General features: G+C 38.1%; 1 protein-coding gene across 31 annotated transcripts in view; it reads right to left on the bottom strand.

The window, feature by feature from the left end:
- The window catches only part of Numb (NUMB endocytic adaptor protein), a 196,452-nt gene that overhangs the window by 157,604 nt on the left and 22,154 nt on the right, over window positions 1-16,694 (bottom strand). For 13 of the 31 annotated variants that reach the window (XM_063241367.1, XM_063241387.1, XM_063241368.1 and 10 more), the window contains exon 1: window positions 12,741-12,877. The exons of 2 other annotated variants lie outside the window; for them this stretch is intronic. The gene's annotated coding sequence lies outside the window, so the exon portion shown is untranslated. Of the gene's footprint in view, window positions 1-12,740; window positions 12,910-16,694 lie in introns of those variants that run through there. 16 more of the 31 variants (XM_003472400.5, XM_063241390.1, XM_063241375.1 and 13 more) reach the window with 8 other exon arrangements.

Here is a 16,694-nt window from a genome sequence, read left to right as displayed (position 1 = left end):
TATATAGCTACTCAACAATTCCAGATTATTTCCACACAGAAATATTGAAACATATGTTTATAAAGACTTGTATAAGAATATCTATCGTAGACTTAATTTTACAATGGATCAAAATTAGATATAATATAAATGTCTACCAACAAGTGAAGGGAAAAACAAAGTGGTACATTCATAAAATAGAACACTATTTCATCAACAAAGTTATCTGTTGTCTATAATAATGACACTAAACTTATGTTTCAGTGAGAATTTTTCATTTCCTTCAAATTCTGTCTCTTTTATTTTATTTATTTATTTTTGGTACTGGGGATTGAACTCACAACCTTGCACTTGTCAGCAGGTGCTTACACCACTGAGCTAAATCCCCGGCAAACTCTGTCTCATCTTAAAACTGAGTATGGTGGTGCACACATGTAATCCCAGCACTATGGAGCCTGAGGCAAGAGAATCATGAGTTCAAAGTCAGCATGAGCTACATAGCAAATTAAAGGCTAACCTGGACTACACAGAGACATCCTGTCTCAAAATAAAACACTTTAAACAATCTCTAGTTACAGATTTTTGCTCCAAAAGTAACTTTTTTGTTTTGTTTTTAGTAACTCATTGCAATTTCTTGCCACAATATTAACTTTTGAGGAAGTTTTAAATTGGTGTTAAGAAGCAAGTAAGCTCTGGAGTTTCATTAAGTGACAAACTAATGTACTTGCACATATATATCTTTTCTTATACAAGTTCATTTTCATCTTAGCAAAGTTTTACCTTTTTTTATTTTCTAGAAATTCTCCACATAGAAAAAGACTGACTTAACTGTTAACTGTGATAGAAATAATGTCACAGACCATAAAGCCTGGACTTGAAAACTGAATATTTAAACTATATATTAGGACTTACAACTTTTCAGCAATTATGGTTTCCTTAATTTATTAAAAAGGTGTGAAACATAAAAGAAATAGTACTCAACAATAAAAAGAATTATTGATACATACAATAACATGGATAAATATCAAAAACATGTTAAGAAAAAGAAGCCAGATAAAGGATATATAGAGTATGATTCCATTTATAACGTACGAATGAAATGCAGTGAATGTTTTTAATTACAGTAAAAGACACATTGCCATTAGCCCACTCCCTCAAAATATTCCTCTTTCATTTACTTTGAACACACTTATCCCAGCTTTCTTGCTGTTTTCTGAAGCAGTTCTGAAGTTCTCTTTCATGTCTTTAGTTGCACTGTCATGGCTGCCGTGAGGTCCTGATCAGTTTAAAACCTTTACCTTTCATGATCCTGCTGACTTTGGGCAGGAGCCAGAAGTCACATGGTTCCAGATCCATTGAATAACATGGATGAGGACACGCTGTAATGTTTTTAAGAGCTTGCTTTTCCACTGGACAGCACTGAACATCTGCATTCACCGAATTTTTCATCACACCTCATAAAGACATGAAAGATGACTTCCATAACTGCTCCAGAAAAAGCCAAAAAGGATAATGATAGTGTCTCACTGTTCAAAACTGTAATTTAAATATTCACCATGTACTGTGATCACATGTCTAATATACAATCCAAAAACAGACAAAAATCAGGAAGTAGTTGGGGAAGAGGAAAGATAAAAATTGAAAGTGACATGAAATATTTTTGACATACCACCCTGAACACACCCAATCTCGCCTCAGAAGCTAAGCAGGGTCAAGCCTAGTTAGTACTTAGATGGGAGACACGAAATAACTTTGTGCTTATCCCTTGTACAGATACAACAGGTTTGAAGTCTATGCATCCTTTGACCCTATCCAAGAAGCAGGGGTCACCCAAAGAAAAAGAATAGGAACAAGTAACTTCATTTAAAGGGAATACATAAAGGTTAGCAATCTTTCCTTTTTTTCTTCTCTTTAAGTGTTGTGAATTGAACCCAGGGCCTCATACATGCTAAGCCTGTGCTCTACCACTGAGCTTCATACCTCAGTCCCTAATGATCATACTTTAAATGCCCTACTAAAGATGAAATATACAAAAAATTTCTGAAATCAACTACTATTTTCTCCCTATCAAACTAGCAAATATTTTAAATGATAGTATTGTTGGTAAAGCTGTGTATCTTCATCTCAAGTACTGTTAATAGGAATGTATGTTGGCACATTTCTAGAAAGTAAAATATGTAATGGTTTTGTTCTCTCAAGAGCCCTAGAACATTAACCTTTTTTGACTTAATAACCTCAATTACAAAAATATATGACAATTCAGAAATGTAAACTAAGATTTCTATATAACAATATTCACTAGTTTGTTAATAATTGGAAATTAAACAATTTAATTGTGAATACTGAAAACTGGTTGCATAATTGATAATTTATCCATCAATGCAATATTCTTCAGCTATTTTAAATTGTTTTCAAATAAAATTGCATACTTTATATTCTTTAAAAAGGTTTCAAAATTATTATATTAAAATGCATGCTATAAGTTTTTTAAAAAGTAGGCTTCAAAATTATGTAACAAAAATATTCATAAGGGAAAAATTAATGAATGTGAATTTTGTTTATTCTTCAGCTTTAAAATTCTTTTTACATTAGCTGGTATAATAGCCCTCACCTGTAATCCTAGCACCTGAGAGGCTGAAGCAGGAGGATAAAACATTCAAGCCCAGCATGGTCAACTTAGCAAGACCATGCCTCAAAATTGAAAAACTTAAAAAAAGGGTTAAACATATAGTTCAGTGCTAAGGCCATGGGTTCACACTCCAGTTACTGCTAAATTCATTCATTCATTCATTAAAAATTTACAAATTTTAATTGTCACATAATTGCACATTATTTATAGGAACATAGTGTAATACTCTCACAAAGGTTTACAACATGCAATGATCAGATGAGAGAAATCAGCACCTCAAACATTTACCATTTCCTTGTGTTGCAAACAGCCAAAGTCCTCTCTGTTGGCTCTTTTGAAATACAGCTGTTGCCAGCGATAGTTACTCTATTGTGCTGGAGAACATTAGACATTATTCCTATCCAACTACACCTCCTGTATTCATTAATTATCCCTTCTCCATCACCCCTCCTTTGATGTGATTTATTTATTTTTTTACAAAATGAGTTAGAGGCCAATATCATAGAAGCTATGATTATATTTCACAAGGGTCTGGTCTTTATTATAAAAGCACAGGAGAGACATTATGCACCAACACTACTAGAGAGGGAAAAAAGATCAAAAATATAAGACCATCCATTAAAGGAGCATACAATTATTATTATTTCATCTACAAACACTCAACTGTATCAAATGAAGTCCAGGTCCTTCAAGATATGTTGACATATTTATAATAAAAAATTATGGAATTCAAATACATACCAACCATATGCAATTTGAACTATAGAAAGTAATAGGTTGATTTACTGAGTTTCCACAGAACTGAACTCAGCTCTTTTATAAAGCAACAAAAGTTGAAAAAGGCACCAGTCAATCCAGCAACTTGATTTCCCAGAGAATTGGTTCTTAGCAAAGAACTGGTCTCTTTCTAAAGAAACAAAACTCTCCAAAAAGGAATAAGTATATAAAACTCAAATACTCTGTAAAAGATGTATATTTTCCCGTTTGTATTTAGCTCAGCAGTGTAAGCGCCTGCCTTGTAAGCAGGCAGTCGTGAGTTCAATCCCCAGTACTCCAGCACTGATAAAAAGGAAAAAGACCAAAAAAAAAAAAAAAAAAAAAATCTCCAAAAGAAAATGATTAGTGCCAATTAAAAACACAGAAAAAACCTAAAAGTCCAATGTAGAGTTAAAAGTTCTACAAATTACTTTCAAATGCCAAATAAATCTCACAAGATGCAAAATAATTATATTATTTTTTAAGTTAAAAGATGCCATTTCTAAATTTCAACCAAGATTACACAAAAAAGAAAACATTTATAGTAATAGTTCTGAACTTTAAATTTATCAAAGATAATACAAATCCTTAGAATTTTTCTCTATAATCTTTTCCATCATCACTTTTGAAAATTTCTTTGAATTTGTATCTTAAAAAATACTTGAAAAAAACTTGACCTCCCTTCAGAAAAAGGTTACCTATAATAATCCAAAAGAAGAACCTTCAGATAAAAAGATGACAGGATAGGAATTATGGTTTAGATCTAGAAAGTTGGCCACAGTTCTCAGGCGTGTAGGTGGGGGGGGGGGGTGTCTGGAAGGTCATTGGGTCACTGGGTGCTGTATCACTGAGGAGTTCTGAGCTGGAAGTGCGGAGCTGGGGTCTGATCCAAAAAGGTAGGTCCCTAGGGGCCTGACCTGGAAGGATACACTCCCTTCCTTTGTCACTCTGCTTCCATTTCACCTAGGCCCTTCCATGCAGTTTCTGTTTTGGAACCAGAAGACCATGAATTAAAACTATAAGCCAAAATAAGCTTCTCCTCTATTAAATTTGGGTGTTGAATATTGTGTGCCAGTGAGGAGAGAGTAACCAAAGGAGGAGAAAAAGAAAGACAGACAGACAGAGAGAGAAGCCAAGCATAATGGCACATCTCTGTAATCCCAGTTCTCTGGGACGCTGAGGCAGAAAGAGCCCAAGGTGAAGCCCAAAATAGGCAACTTGGTAAGACTATATCAGAAAAGAGGGCAGAAGGGAACTGGGGATGTAGCTCAGTGTGAAAGCCCTGGATTCAAACCCCCATATGACAAAAAAGAAAAATAAAAAGAAACACTACTTTTTCAAATAGAGAAAGGAGCAGGTATAATAAAAATGTTTTTCTACTTTTTACACAGGTTTAGAAACCTAACTGATTTCCATTAAATGCTCCAATATTAAAAATTTGGTAGAACTACTGACACACAATTGTCCAGTAAGCAGAAATGAAATAGATTTCATGTAATGGTCAAGTTACAAACTAATGTAAGGATGAAAGTATACAACTTGTATATTTAAATTAATGGATTCATTTATAACCTATTCTCCCAACTCTAAATGGCTTCCCTCAGCACCATGACTCTAAACTGCCACACTAAAAACCAACAAATTACTGCTTGTAAGTTAAAAGCAAAAAATTTTGCTCAACTTTCATAACAAGCCAATAAATGAAAGGTAGTGTTCTCAACAAACTAATGGAACAACTACATATCTATTTGCAAAAGAATCAAGTTGGGCTCCTTCCCACCCATACACAAAAATTACCTCAAAGTGGATCAAAGGCCTAAATGTAAGAGCTAAATCTATAAAACTCTTAGAAGAAAACATTCTTGGAAAAAACACAAATATTCATGAGCTTAGATTTGGTAATTGCTTAGATATTACATCAAAAATCAAGCACACAAAAAAAAGCTGGACTTGAGATGTAGCTCAGTAGTTGAACACTTCCCTAATACATCAGAGTCATTGGGTTCAATCCCAGCACATACAATGCACACACACATACATACACACAACAAATAACAAATGTTGATGAGGGTTTAAAAGAAATTTAGCCCTTATACTCACAGCTGTACATAGTATAGCTTCTTCAGAAAAAATCCAAAGAAGTTACTGTACGACTCAACAATTCCACTACTAGATATATACCAAAAAAAATGAAAATGTATGTCCATACAAAAACTTGTACCTGATTGTTTATAGCAGCTTTATTTGAATAGCCAAAAATTGAAAATAATCCAATGTCTATCAATCGAAAGTTTCAAAGATAATACATCCAGGACCGAGAGTACAGGTCAGGAGTAGAGCACTGGCCTAGTACATGCAAGGGTCAGGGTTCAATTCCCAGCACCACAAAAAAAAAAAAAAAAAAAAAGGTAAAACATCCATATAATGGAATATTATTCAGCAATAACAATGAAGGAGTTACTGAGGCCACAAGCACATGTACACGTACAAAAACATAAACTTTAATTAGGCAGGGTGAAAAATTCAAATATCATCTCAAAACAAGAATAAAAAAAAGAACATACATCATGTGTGGAGCAGTACACACTTGTAGTTCCAGCACTTTGGAGGCTGAGGCAGGAGGACTATTGTGAGTTTGAGGCTAATCTGGGCCACACAGTGAGTTCAAGCCTATTGGAACTACAAAACAATACTCTCTCTCAAAAAGGCGAAGTAAGTGTCAGATCGCGTTTCCAGAAAATAACACATACCACATGATACTATTCATATAAAATTTTGGAAAATATAAACTATAAGGACAAATAGCAGATCTTGTATCTTTTTTGTTATATTGTTTATAATCATATTATCTGAAATATTAGCTGTCACATCCAAAATATTAGCTATCTTACAAAGTTTATAATAAGTCTAAAGTTGTTTTAATTATTAGTAATTAACTACGTGTTGAGTGCCCACTTGAGAAAGGTACGATACAAAATGCTTTTCATTTATCACCAGCAGCCTCATAAGATGAGCATAAACTGAATCTACAAGAGGTCTAATAAACTGTCCAATCAATAAATTGGCAGAAATAAAGGCAGAACTCAATACAATTGGGGGGGAGGGTACTGGGGATGCAACTCATGACCTTATGCTTGCCAGGCAGGCATTTGTGCCATTGAGCTATATCCCTGCCCCTTTAGTCATACAATTATAAATCTTGGATCTTACTCACTTTATAATGCTTCCTCTGCACAAATGACATATTTTTCAACTTCACTAGAAGGCAGTTACAAATACAGTTCTATAATTGTCAGGCTATTGTATAGTTCTGTAAGAGGCTAGGTTTAAATAAAATGAATTTATTTTGATTAAGGAATACTAAGCAACTAAAATTCCTCACAACAAAGTTGGTTATTTTAGCCAGGTGGGGTGATGCACACCTGTAATTCCAGCACTCAGGAGGCTGAGGCAGAAAGATAGCTGTGATTTCAAGGATAGACTGGACTACACCATGAGACCCTGTCTCAAAAAAACAACAAAAAAATGCCTGGCAAGCGCAAGGTCAAGAGTTCAATCCCTGGTACCAAAAAAAAACCAAAACAATAAAAGAGTTATATGAGAAACAACAACTTATAAAGTATCCACATAATACAACCGAAATTTACTGGAACTAAACCTGTGCATGGCAGGCCAGAATGAATGTTGCCTTAATTTTACTTTTCTAAGGTCAAAGGAAACCAAGATCAATCTTAAATAGTTATGAATTTATCTAATTTGTGGTTTCAGGCTTTTGATTTTCCTGACTATACTTTTATTAAGACCCTTTTTTCTACAGATTTCAGGAAAAAAAAATCTGGTAAGAATCATTTTCTGATGTAACTATATGCATGCTAACATAATCAAGTTACCATAATTCACTGCTTAGTCAGTGAATTCAAGACTTTGATTTTGGTTAAAAGAATGTAAGGTAGGCTGGGGATTTAGCTCAGCAGCATAAGCGTCTGCCTGGCAAGCACGAGGTTCTGAGTTTGATCCTCGGTACCAAAAGAAGAATGTAAGGTAGTAACAAGCAAGAAGGGAAAATAAAGGTTTGGTGGGGAGAGGAGAAGAAACCACTAACAATTACTAATATAGCAGCTCTACGGTTAATCTGTTTGTACTGGACAAGACAAAGGGAAGGCTTGGCCTACTTACTTTTGCTGGGAATATTCCCAAGAGCTACATGAACAGTTCTGAGTCTTCTAATTCATCAGGTGATGGCTGGAATACAGCTTAGTGGTAGAGTACTTGTCTAAAATGCATTAGGTCCTGGGTTCAACCCCCAGCATGACAAAGAAACAAACAAAACCCAATAAACCCACATGTCCCAGCCCCCCCCCAAAAACCCACATGGCCCTGTCTCTTATCCTTTAAGACTAGCATGTCTTAGTCTATTTACTGACATTCTGAAATGAGCTATTTGAGTGGAAGAAAACAAAGGAAGAGTTATAGCAAGCAGCAGTAACTCAGAGAATGAAGAATCAGTCTATGGAAGAATGTTACAAATAGATCATCCTCCTATACATATGTCACTCCAGGAAAACTGCCAAGAACTGCTCACTCCTCTAGACATGCTTCCTGCAGGTCCTCCAGACTCCTTAAACAATGCAGTACTCTCAGTCTCCTTTAGTTTCAGGTCTCCATTTTCCCTCAAGATTTTTAAGTGTTATTTTATATTCTCCAAAATTATGGCAATACTGTGCCCAGCATTTAATAACATCCTATTTATCACTATCTCTACCTCACTTCTGAACAGACCTCCTAAAACACTACACAGTATTTCTATCTCTATATTGTTAAAACAACATTGCTAAAGGATTTATTAGTAATGCCAGATATTAATAAATATCTTATTACTGAGGAGCCTGAGATGGGATGACAATAAGTTCAAAGCTGGCCTAAGCAATGTCAAGATCCTGCTTCAGAAAGAAACACAAAAACTTTCTTTAAAGAAGTATTTATCATCAAGACTTTTTTAAAAAAAGAAAAACACTTTAAAAATTTCAGGAGTACACTGTTTCATTTCTCCCAGCCCTGTCAAGGAAATAGTTCACAACTATGGAGAATTGGAGATCCATTCTCTATTATATAAATATCTTTTCTAAAGGTGATAAAGGTACCAAGGAACCTTTCCTAATAAAGGAATTCTTGAAACAAACTAAAAATCAGATATAGGGGTTTTGTACTGTTACAGGACTAAACTTTCCTTTAGAATTTATTGTATGGGTGGTTGAGAGCAGGAAGCAGAAAAAGCAGATCAAAAGCTATCATAAAACAAAACAAGACTCCCTAAAATAGAAAATACACTTAATTAATATTAATTAAACTTCCATAAAAAATCATTTGTCTGAATAAACCTTGGTAAATAAAACAGTCACACTAAGTACAATCAGAATCGTAGTTTCTCTGGAATTTGAAAACCACCATTTGTTCAACTATAGATTAACAGGTTTCACTGCAAAATGAGTTGTGCAATCAGAGCTATTCATAGATAAGCATGATTGAGTATAGCTGAATAAGTTAATTGAATAAAGTTCATTTATTAAAAGCAAGTAAACTGCTCAGTGTTCACAATTATGAGGAATGAACTTTTACATTTTTTCTCACACTCAATTAAGATTTTACACTCTGCCATCATTTGGGGTAGAACTAAATGATCTATACAAATGTACAATGACTTCAAGAACCACCATTCTGGTGGTGTTCTTTTTTTTTTTTTTTTTTTTTTTTTCTTTTTCTTGAGACAGGAGCTGGCTTTGTAGCACAGGCTGGCTTTGAACTCATCATGTAGCTGAGGTTGGCCTGAAAGTCACAACAATCCTCAGGCCTCAGTCTCCTAAGGTGCTGGGAACACAGGTGCACCACACCACACCCTGTCTACTACTGGCATTCCATTTAACTCAATGCAAGAAATTAAAAGCTCTCATCCTTTGTCAGAAAAAAAATTCACTAAATTTGTCTTGTGAAAGAGCTGCTTTTACTTTTGAAATCAAACATGGATTATGTTTTCCAGCCTTCAAAGTAAAAATAACTTTAAAGAAATGAAAATATCTGAAATAGAATTAAATGTTTTGAGAAAAATAATTCAGAAATCTTGATGGAAAGCTACAGCAACAGTTTCTTCAGTTTCATAAAACATTAATGAAAGGTTACATAATTCCCTGGATTAAAGCTTTTAAAGAGAACCACAAGAATCTCTTTCAATTTTCCGTACTGGTTTCTCTGTTCATACATATAAGAGATCTAAACCAGCTGGGCGTGATGAAGCACACCTGTAATCCCAGCACTCAGGTGACTGAAGTACAAGAATCACCTTGAGTTTGAGGCCAGCCTAGGTTCACAGCGAGATCCTGACATGCATCACAGTATCAACAAAAAAATACCTAAACCAACTTTATCTAAGTTCCAACGGACTGTCAGACAAAGGGTAACCCAAAAGATATACTATGCGTTCTTAATTTAATTTTAAATGAACGTCATCAATTATAGTTAGGCTCCTCGAACAAGTTAAATTTACAACGTACACCACATCCAGTTCACTCTCAGAGGAGAAAACCATCAAAACAAAAGCTCCTGCTTACTGAGCAATTCCTGTTTGCAGTTAAGTCTCTAGCCCAGTGCATTTTGCTGCCAAGTATTATTACTACCTCTCTCTACAAAAACCTGGAAATCATATTGCCAGTACCTTTAAAAGTCTGTATTCTATTTTAGTGTAAGGCCAAAAAAACTTTAAAATACTTTTACTCTCTAAAAACAAAAATATTTTTGGCTTTTCTTTTGAAATTTCTTATTTTGCTTAATGTCCATATATAAAATGTTCTTAAACCTGTTCATTTCACTTTTTGTTGTTTATTGTCTCTATGTCTGTGTAGCTTTTTTCAGACAATGCTTCACAGTATGTTGGTTTCAAAAAAGGGTGAAAAAGAGGGCAGCAGTGAAATAAAAGCAGACGACATCTGAGTAACACCAATTTCTCTGCCTCAAATTCCCTTAAGTCCTCATGCCAAAGATTCTCAATATCCAAAAAATGTTCCAGAGGGAGAGGCAGTGATAGCACTAGCGTAAGAGAAGTCAAATCAGAAAATTTTTAAAAAGTGAATAGACTAATCCCTTCTCAGCCTTTTTGGCTAAGATCAAGTGAAGAAATTTAACAGACTGTCTTATCACTTGAGAAAGAAATACAAGAAAAAGATGATTAAATAATAACCCAATCCCTGGACACTGGAAGCCTGCTTTTTTGCTAAACTGCATGGCTCAACCACTTTTTAAACTTTTCTGACTGCAAGAAATACATTTTACATTGTGACCTAGTACATGCAAGTATGAGAAGTTTCCCAAAACATTTCCTTGCCCAGTGCAATGCTAATCTATTCTGTTCTGTTTGTGGGAAGCTACACAATTTTATAAATTACAAATGAATAATGATCCACAGTTTAAAAGCACAGGCTTTAAAAAAGTGTATCCTCAGGCTGGAGTTAGGGCTCAAAGGTAGAGCACCTGCTTATTATGAACAAGGCCCTGGGGTACCATTCCCAGGACCACCCAAAACAAAACAATTTTTAAAAACGTTTACAATTTTCTTCTACTTGTCTCGTTTGCAGAATGGACAGGTATTTTAGGGTTGCTAATTATTATTTTCACTTAAACAAGTGGTTCTTAAAGTATGGCCTCCTGGTCAACATAAACACCACTTGAAATATATTAATTCCTGGCCTCCAACCAACACCTACCAAATCACACCCCAGGTGAGGCCAACCAGTCCATAGTCCACCAGGCCCTCCAGGTGATTCTGATGTAAGATAATGTTTGAGAACCAGAGTATTAAAGAACTCGGGTCTTCATCCCCCATTTATCAACCTACACAGTTTTGACTAAACGCTAGTCACTACTGTAATGCTCTACAAATATTAGTAAAAAAAATTGTAAAAATACTTGTAAAAAAATTTCAAATCCTCTTAAATAAAAACAGTATATTACACAGACAAAAAAACGCAGGGGTTAAGCTGGCCAAGCAAAGTGGAACCAGAACTCAAATTTATTTTCAATTTAGCAGGGTATGCCTATTCTCAGCATGAATATCCTCTTTCTGACCAAGTCTCCAGTTCTATTCCTTTAGCTCGGCTACTCCTCACCTTTTCCCTCTCAAATTCCCCACCCTGTCAATGTCCTTATTTTCTAGTATAAATCGCTGTCGTCCTAAACCACGTTTCTAAAGCACTAGAATGCAAGTCACTTTACCTTGCTATTAGGACTTTTTCTCTGGTCCTACCCAGCATCTTTGTAATAATTATGAAGCTGAAGTCTCTTCTCTTTCTGAAGATGTTAGAATCCATTAGTGACACCACTGTTAAAATTTCTGGTATCTACTATCCTGGCCAGTTTCTACAAGACCACTACCATTCTCCCTGAGCAACTAATGCTCTCGGTCCCTCGACCAATCTACTATCCACTTCCTACGGGGAAATTACTCCTCTCCTCCTACCTCCATCCCGTTTTGCTTCAGGGAACTTCCACTTCCCCCCACTGAATTCTCACCCACGTCTCAAGCCCGATCTACTTCTCACTCCTGATGCCTAGGAATCCTCTGACCAGGAGCTGCCAGTACAACCTCGGATCTCAGTCCGCCTGGGGGTGGCGGGCGCCTGGGCGCTACGGGTCTCCGGGTCTCCGCTTCCCGGTCTCCAACCGACAGACTCTCCGAGACCTGCGGCTTCGGTAGGAGTCCAGCAAGAGTCCTTTTCTCTTAGACAGCAGTCTTTCTCAGTACGGCCCCCACCCGCTAGACGCCTCTCCGCAGACGCCCCCTACTCAACTTCTGACTGCTCCGTCACTTCGGACCCCTCTTTTTTTCTCCCCCAAGGGCCACTCCCAGTTCCCTTGGGCCCCCAGCTATCTACACACGGTCCGCTCCCGAGCTTCCAGGGTTCCCCGTTTCCTCTGCACCCAAGCTGCCTAAGGTATTCTCAAGTCACCCCGCCCGCCGACTGGTCACCCCGGGTCACCGCCCTCTCTGGGACCCTTGCCGCTCCCGTTTCCTCAAGCGCCACCGCTCAAGCACCGGCTGCCAGTCAGTGCCCCAGACCTAGCAGCTAGGCGTCCCGAGAGACCTCACGGCCAGACTCGTTTGGTTCCGGCGCCAGCCGACCTTCGCAGCGAGAACTCTGCCGCCAGGAACCGGGCCATTCTCCCACCAACCCAGTCAGACCGAACTCGCCGCCGCCTCCGCCCTTGCTCTGGCCCCGACCCGGCCCACGGTTCAGGCCCCCCTTTCTCCTGCCGCCACCTCCAGAGAGCAGAGCTGGAGTTTCCACCCCGCGAAGGCTTCCAGACCTCATGGCCACGTTATTGCACTCACCTGCCGCTGCCCGCAACCAACTCCAACGCCTCTGCCTCTACCTCGGCCACCAGTAGCCACCAAGCGCCACCACCTCCCCCATGACAACAGGCCCACCCTATATCATACTTCCGACCTATCCATTGGACAATGGGGCGGAGGCTCTCTGCTCTGATTGGTTTAGTTCACTTGCCGGTCATCGTGTCTTTACCTCCCCTTTTCCTGGACCGGGTATTCCTCCCCGCCCGGACCTGGAGCGACCTAAACCAAGCTTTAGTTGTATTGGTTGATGGCTGGGCTGTTCGAAGTTATGATAGGCTGCTAGAAGTGTCTGTTAAGTTAACTGGCAGGGGATATGATGGCCACAGTTATTTCCAGCTTGTGCAGAGTTTGGTTGCGCCGTAGAAAGCTAAGAAGGGGCATAAGCTCACGTCTGAGGTTACCGGGGAAGGGTTAACTCTTTGTTGTGGATCCTACGCTGTAAACCTTTTTCCAGCTCCCTTCCTACAAGGTGAAGCTAACCGAAGTTGGCTTATTCTATTAGTAACACCTGCGAAACACCAACATCAAAGATCGTATTTAAGAAGTGTTTCTAACCCCCTGGGAGAAAGGTGCTGTCTAGATAAACATTTCCTTTTCTTGAGTTCCCAATACGCCCAATTTCCTTGAAGTTCTTTCTGGCACTTTAAATGCTAAAAAATCAAAATGCAATCCTTGATTTAGCAGCAGTCAGTCCACTTCAATAGCAATATATAAACATCATTAATAAACAAGTATGATGTTGAGAGTTCTTCAGTTTCCAGACCCACTCCTAGCTGACTTCTGCCAAATAACCACACTGGAGACAATGTTTTGAATAAATGGCGGCATCAAGTTTTGAATAAACGGCGGCATTTTACCCTGTGATCCTCTGAAAATGAGAACAATGCCGCCTCCAACTACCTCCCTCCCCTGCTTAGTTTTTATGTTCAGCAATTCTTAAATAGTGTGTCAGATACTTTAAACGCTTGTTTCCCCCCACCACTTCTCTTCCTAGCAGTCTAAATTAGAGCCATGAATGAATTGTAGGGGTTTTTTGTTGTTATTCCTCACTTGGCACAGTGCACAAGAATAAATGATTGCATTTTTATTCATTTGGGTACAAATCACAGTAGGCATTTTTGAGGAATCTGGTGTTGCTATAAAAACTCTTGTGCTCCTAGAAATATATTCACCATTTTCTTTTTTACTTCTTTTCATTTCCTCCCACTTTTCCTGTTCCTAAATAAGAAAGTGCTGGGGATAAAAAGAAAATATTGGCCTAATTGCTTTTTCAGTTTCTAAATCAAATTTAAATATACCTTTCCCACCACTCCACCTACAATATGCAAACTCAAGGGCCATGAAATGTGGGCTGGGGACTGGTGTGTTTGGAACACAGTGGAGGAGACGTTCTCTTCACAAGACCGATTTCTGATCAGGAACTTCCTGTGGGACTAAGAATCTGGACTTTGGAAATTTTGTACTTTGCCTCTATCTTCTTCCTGCTAACTCTTTTATACCGTATCTCTTCTATTTACTAACCTCCTGTCTGTTGTAGAGCAAACTCCGAGGAGTCTGAAACTGTATGTTTGTTATCCAGGAGGAAAAAACTGCTTTCTAGCCTACATTTTTAGTCAAGTTTAAATAAACTACACACTTCTATCACCAAACTAAGTGGAAATTATTCCTCTAGTAACTATTCATAAAAAGGTGTCTTTTCCTAGTTAATTTCCGGAACTTTCCTTCCTCTTCTCTCATCCTCACCTTCTAATTTAGAATAACCTCCCATTCAATTCAATGAGTCACAAAATGTCTGTAAAAGGAAAATGGAAAATCCAAAATAACTTCAGAGATGTCTGAATCATTTAGTGGAAGGAAAGATTAGGCATTGACCACAATGAGATAGAAGTCAAGATAGAAGGCCTGACTTAACATCCCACAGCAGTCGAAGTAACATGCAAATGTGAAAATACCCTGTGTGTTCTTTCACACAGTCATTTATCATGTGACTAGTAGCTTTCTTCTCTCTAGTCTTGACAATGTTCTGTACTACCAATTTTAGAGCAAGTTAGAAGGCAATTAACGTCCTGGCAGTTAGGAAACAATAACGTCATAGGAAGGCCTGGTCATGATTATGGTGCTTTGTGTAATCATGGTCCTTGCAGAGCCATAGTGACTGGGTGCCATAGAGAATGTAGAATTAGACTGGTCTCATTAGGAGGACCTGCCATCTAAGTTTAGGAACTCTGTGAAATTACAGTCAAAAAAAAAAAAATCTGCTGGAAAAATGCCACAAAGGTCAGTTATTCATTCTGTCTCATATACTTAAAAAAAATTTTTTATAAATGCGTCTGCTCCTACATGCATATACATTTATTATAACATTCCCATTTCTTGTAAAAATCAATTAAGAAAGAATATGTAAAATAAATAGACACAACACAGTAAGAAGGAAATCCATAAGGAACATTTTAAGGAACATGCTTTGAACTAACAGAAGGCTATTATTGTATTATCAAAGACTATGTCGTTTCAGAGAGATTATTGCTCCAAGTCTGTATGTTAATTTTACACACACAAGGTAGCACTATAATGTAATGATTCCATCCAGCTTCTCTTCTTTCCTTTATTATATGCTTTTCCGCCACTCTTGGGAGCCCCCTCTTAGGAAGTGAGAACATTGGAGACTCGGAGTCTGCAGCATTGTAATGTGTGGTTGGCTCTGGAGTGTACAGATGGTATCTGTTCAGAGTCTCTTGAGCAAGACCAGGATGGCAGGTATATTATAAAGGTCAAAAAATAGTCTTTATAAATCCAATAAAGTAGAAAATGGAGTGATATGGTATGCCTTGGGCTTCCTTGGGTACGAATGCTGCCTTTTCTTCTCTCTCGTATTACACTATCACTTTTCAAGGGAAAGGAATCCAAATCTCCTTTCATACCCATTTTAGTCCAGAAAGGCAAAATCTCACCAGGGAAAAACTCTATTTCTTGTTTTCGGACATTATACCTCCCCTCACACAAACGTAGACTGGCTCAGGGATTCTCTACACAATCCCATTTCCAACTGGATTAGAGAAATAAACAACTAGTGGAGAAGAAAATTACTCAGAAAGCAGACATGGGTCAGAACTGCCTGCCACTAAGCCACTGGAGACAAGCCAAGTGCTTGATATGAGGTGGTTTCCTGAGTTAGGGATCCCTAAGGCTGACTGGGATGAAGGGACTGGAGAGAAAGGAAGGGAAAGGGAGGAGAGGGGAGAGAAGGGACGGGAGATACGGAAAGAAAAGACAGAGACAGAGAAGGGAAACTCTGGTCAGGTGAGAAAAAAAAACAGAATGAGAGTCCAGGAGCTCAGTTGGCGGGCTGAGCCAGCTTAGAATTCTGCCTTTCCCCACTCCCTGGCTGTGGACTTTACACCGGTTGCATAATCACACCAGCCAAGCGCAGTCTGCCACTGGTTAAAAGGGGGAAGCCTGCCAGTGCTCCAGCCTATAGGACTGTTGTTTTGCTGCCACCTGGAAATCCTCCCTGAGCTCAAAGCCTGGTGCTCTGGCAGCAGCGCAAGGCAGACAGCAAGGGATGGATTCATGCAGCCAGCCAAGAAGCGTATCTTCTTAAAGGTGACCACTGGCACAAAAAGCCCTGGGAGAAGATGTTTTTACCATCCTAAACCAGGAAGCTTCTGATATATACGGAAGTGCCAAGATGTTTTCCACGCTGGAACAAAGGCACTGTGGTTCCAAAGTTCAAGGGTGTTTCATGGATGAGAAAAAGAAAAAAAAAAAAAAATTCAATGGAGGGGATCATTCTTTCAGGCAGAACCACTTGCTTTCTAATTTCAGGACTCCTGCTGATTTTTAAATGCCACACCATGTCTTTTTATTACTAAATACATTCATTTTCATCCCCAAGAAAAGTACATGACCCCCGTCCACCTGCCTTGCATTTTA

This window comes from Cavia porcellus, unplaced genomic scaffold, assembly GCF_034190915.1.
Source record: "Cavia porcellus strain 051 isolate PalLab524CR breed Dunkin Hartley unplaced genomic scaffold, mCavPor4.1 scaffold_31, whole genome shotgun sequence".
Taxonomy (NCBI): Eukaryota; Metazoa; Chordata; class Mammalia; order Rodentia; family Caviidae; genus Cavia; species Cavia porcellus.
Note: the sequence above shows the minus strand (reverse complement) of the source record. Positions and strands in the feature narration are given on the sequence as shown.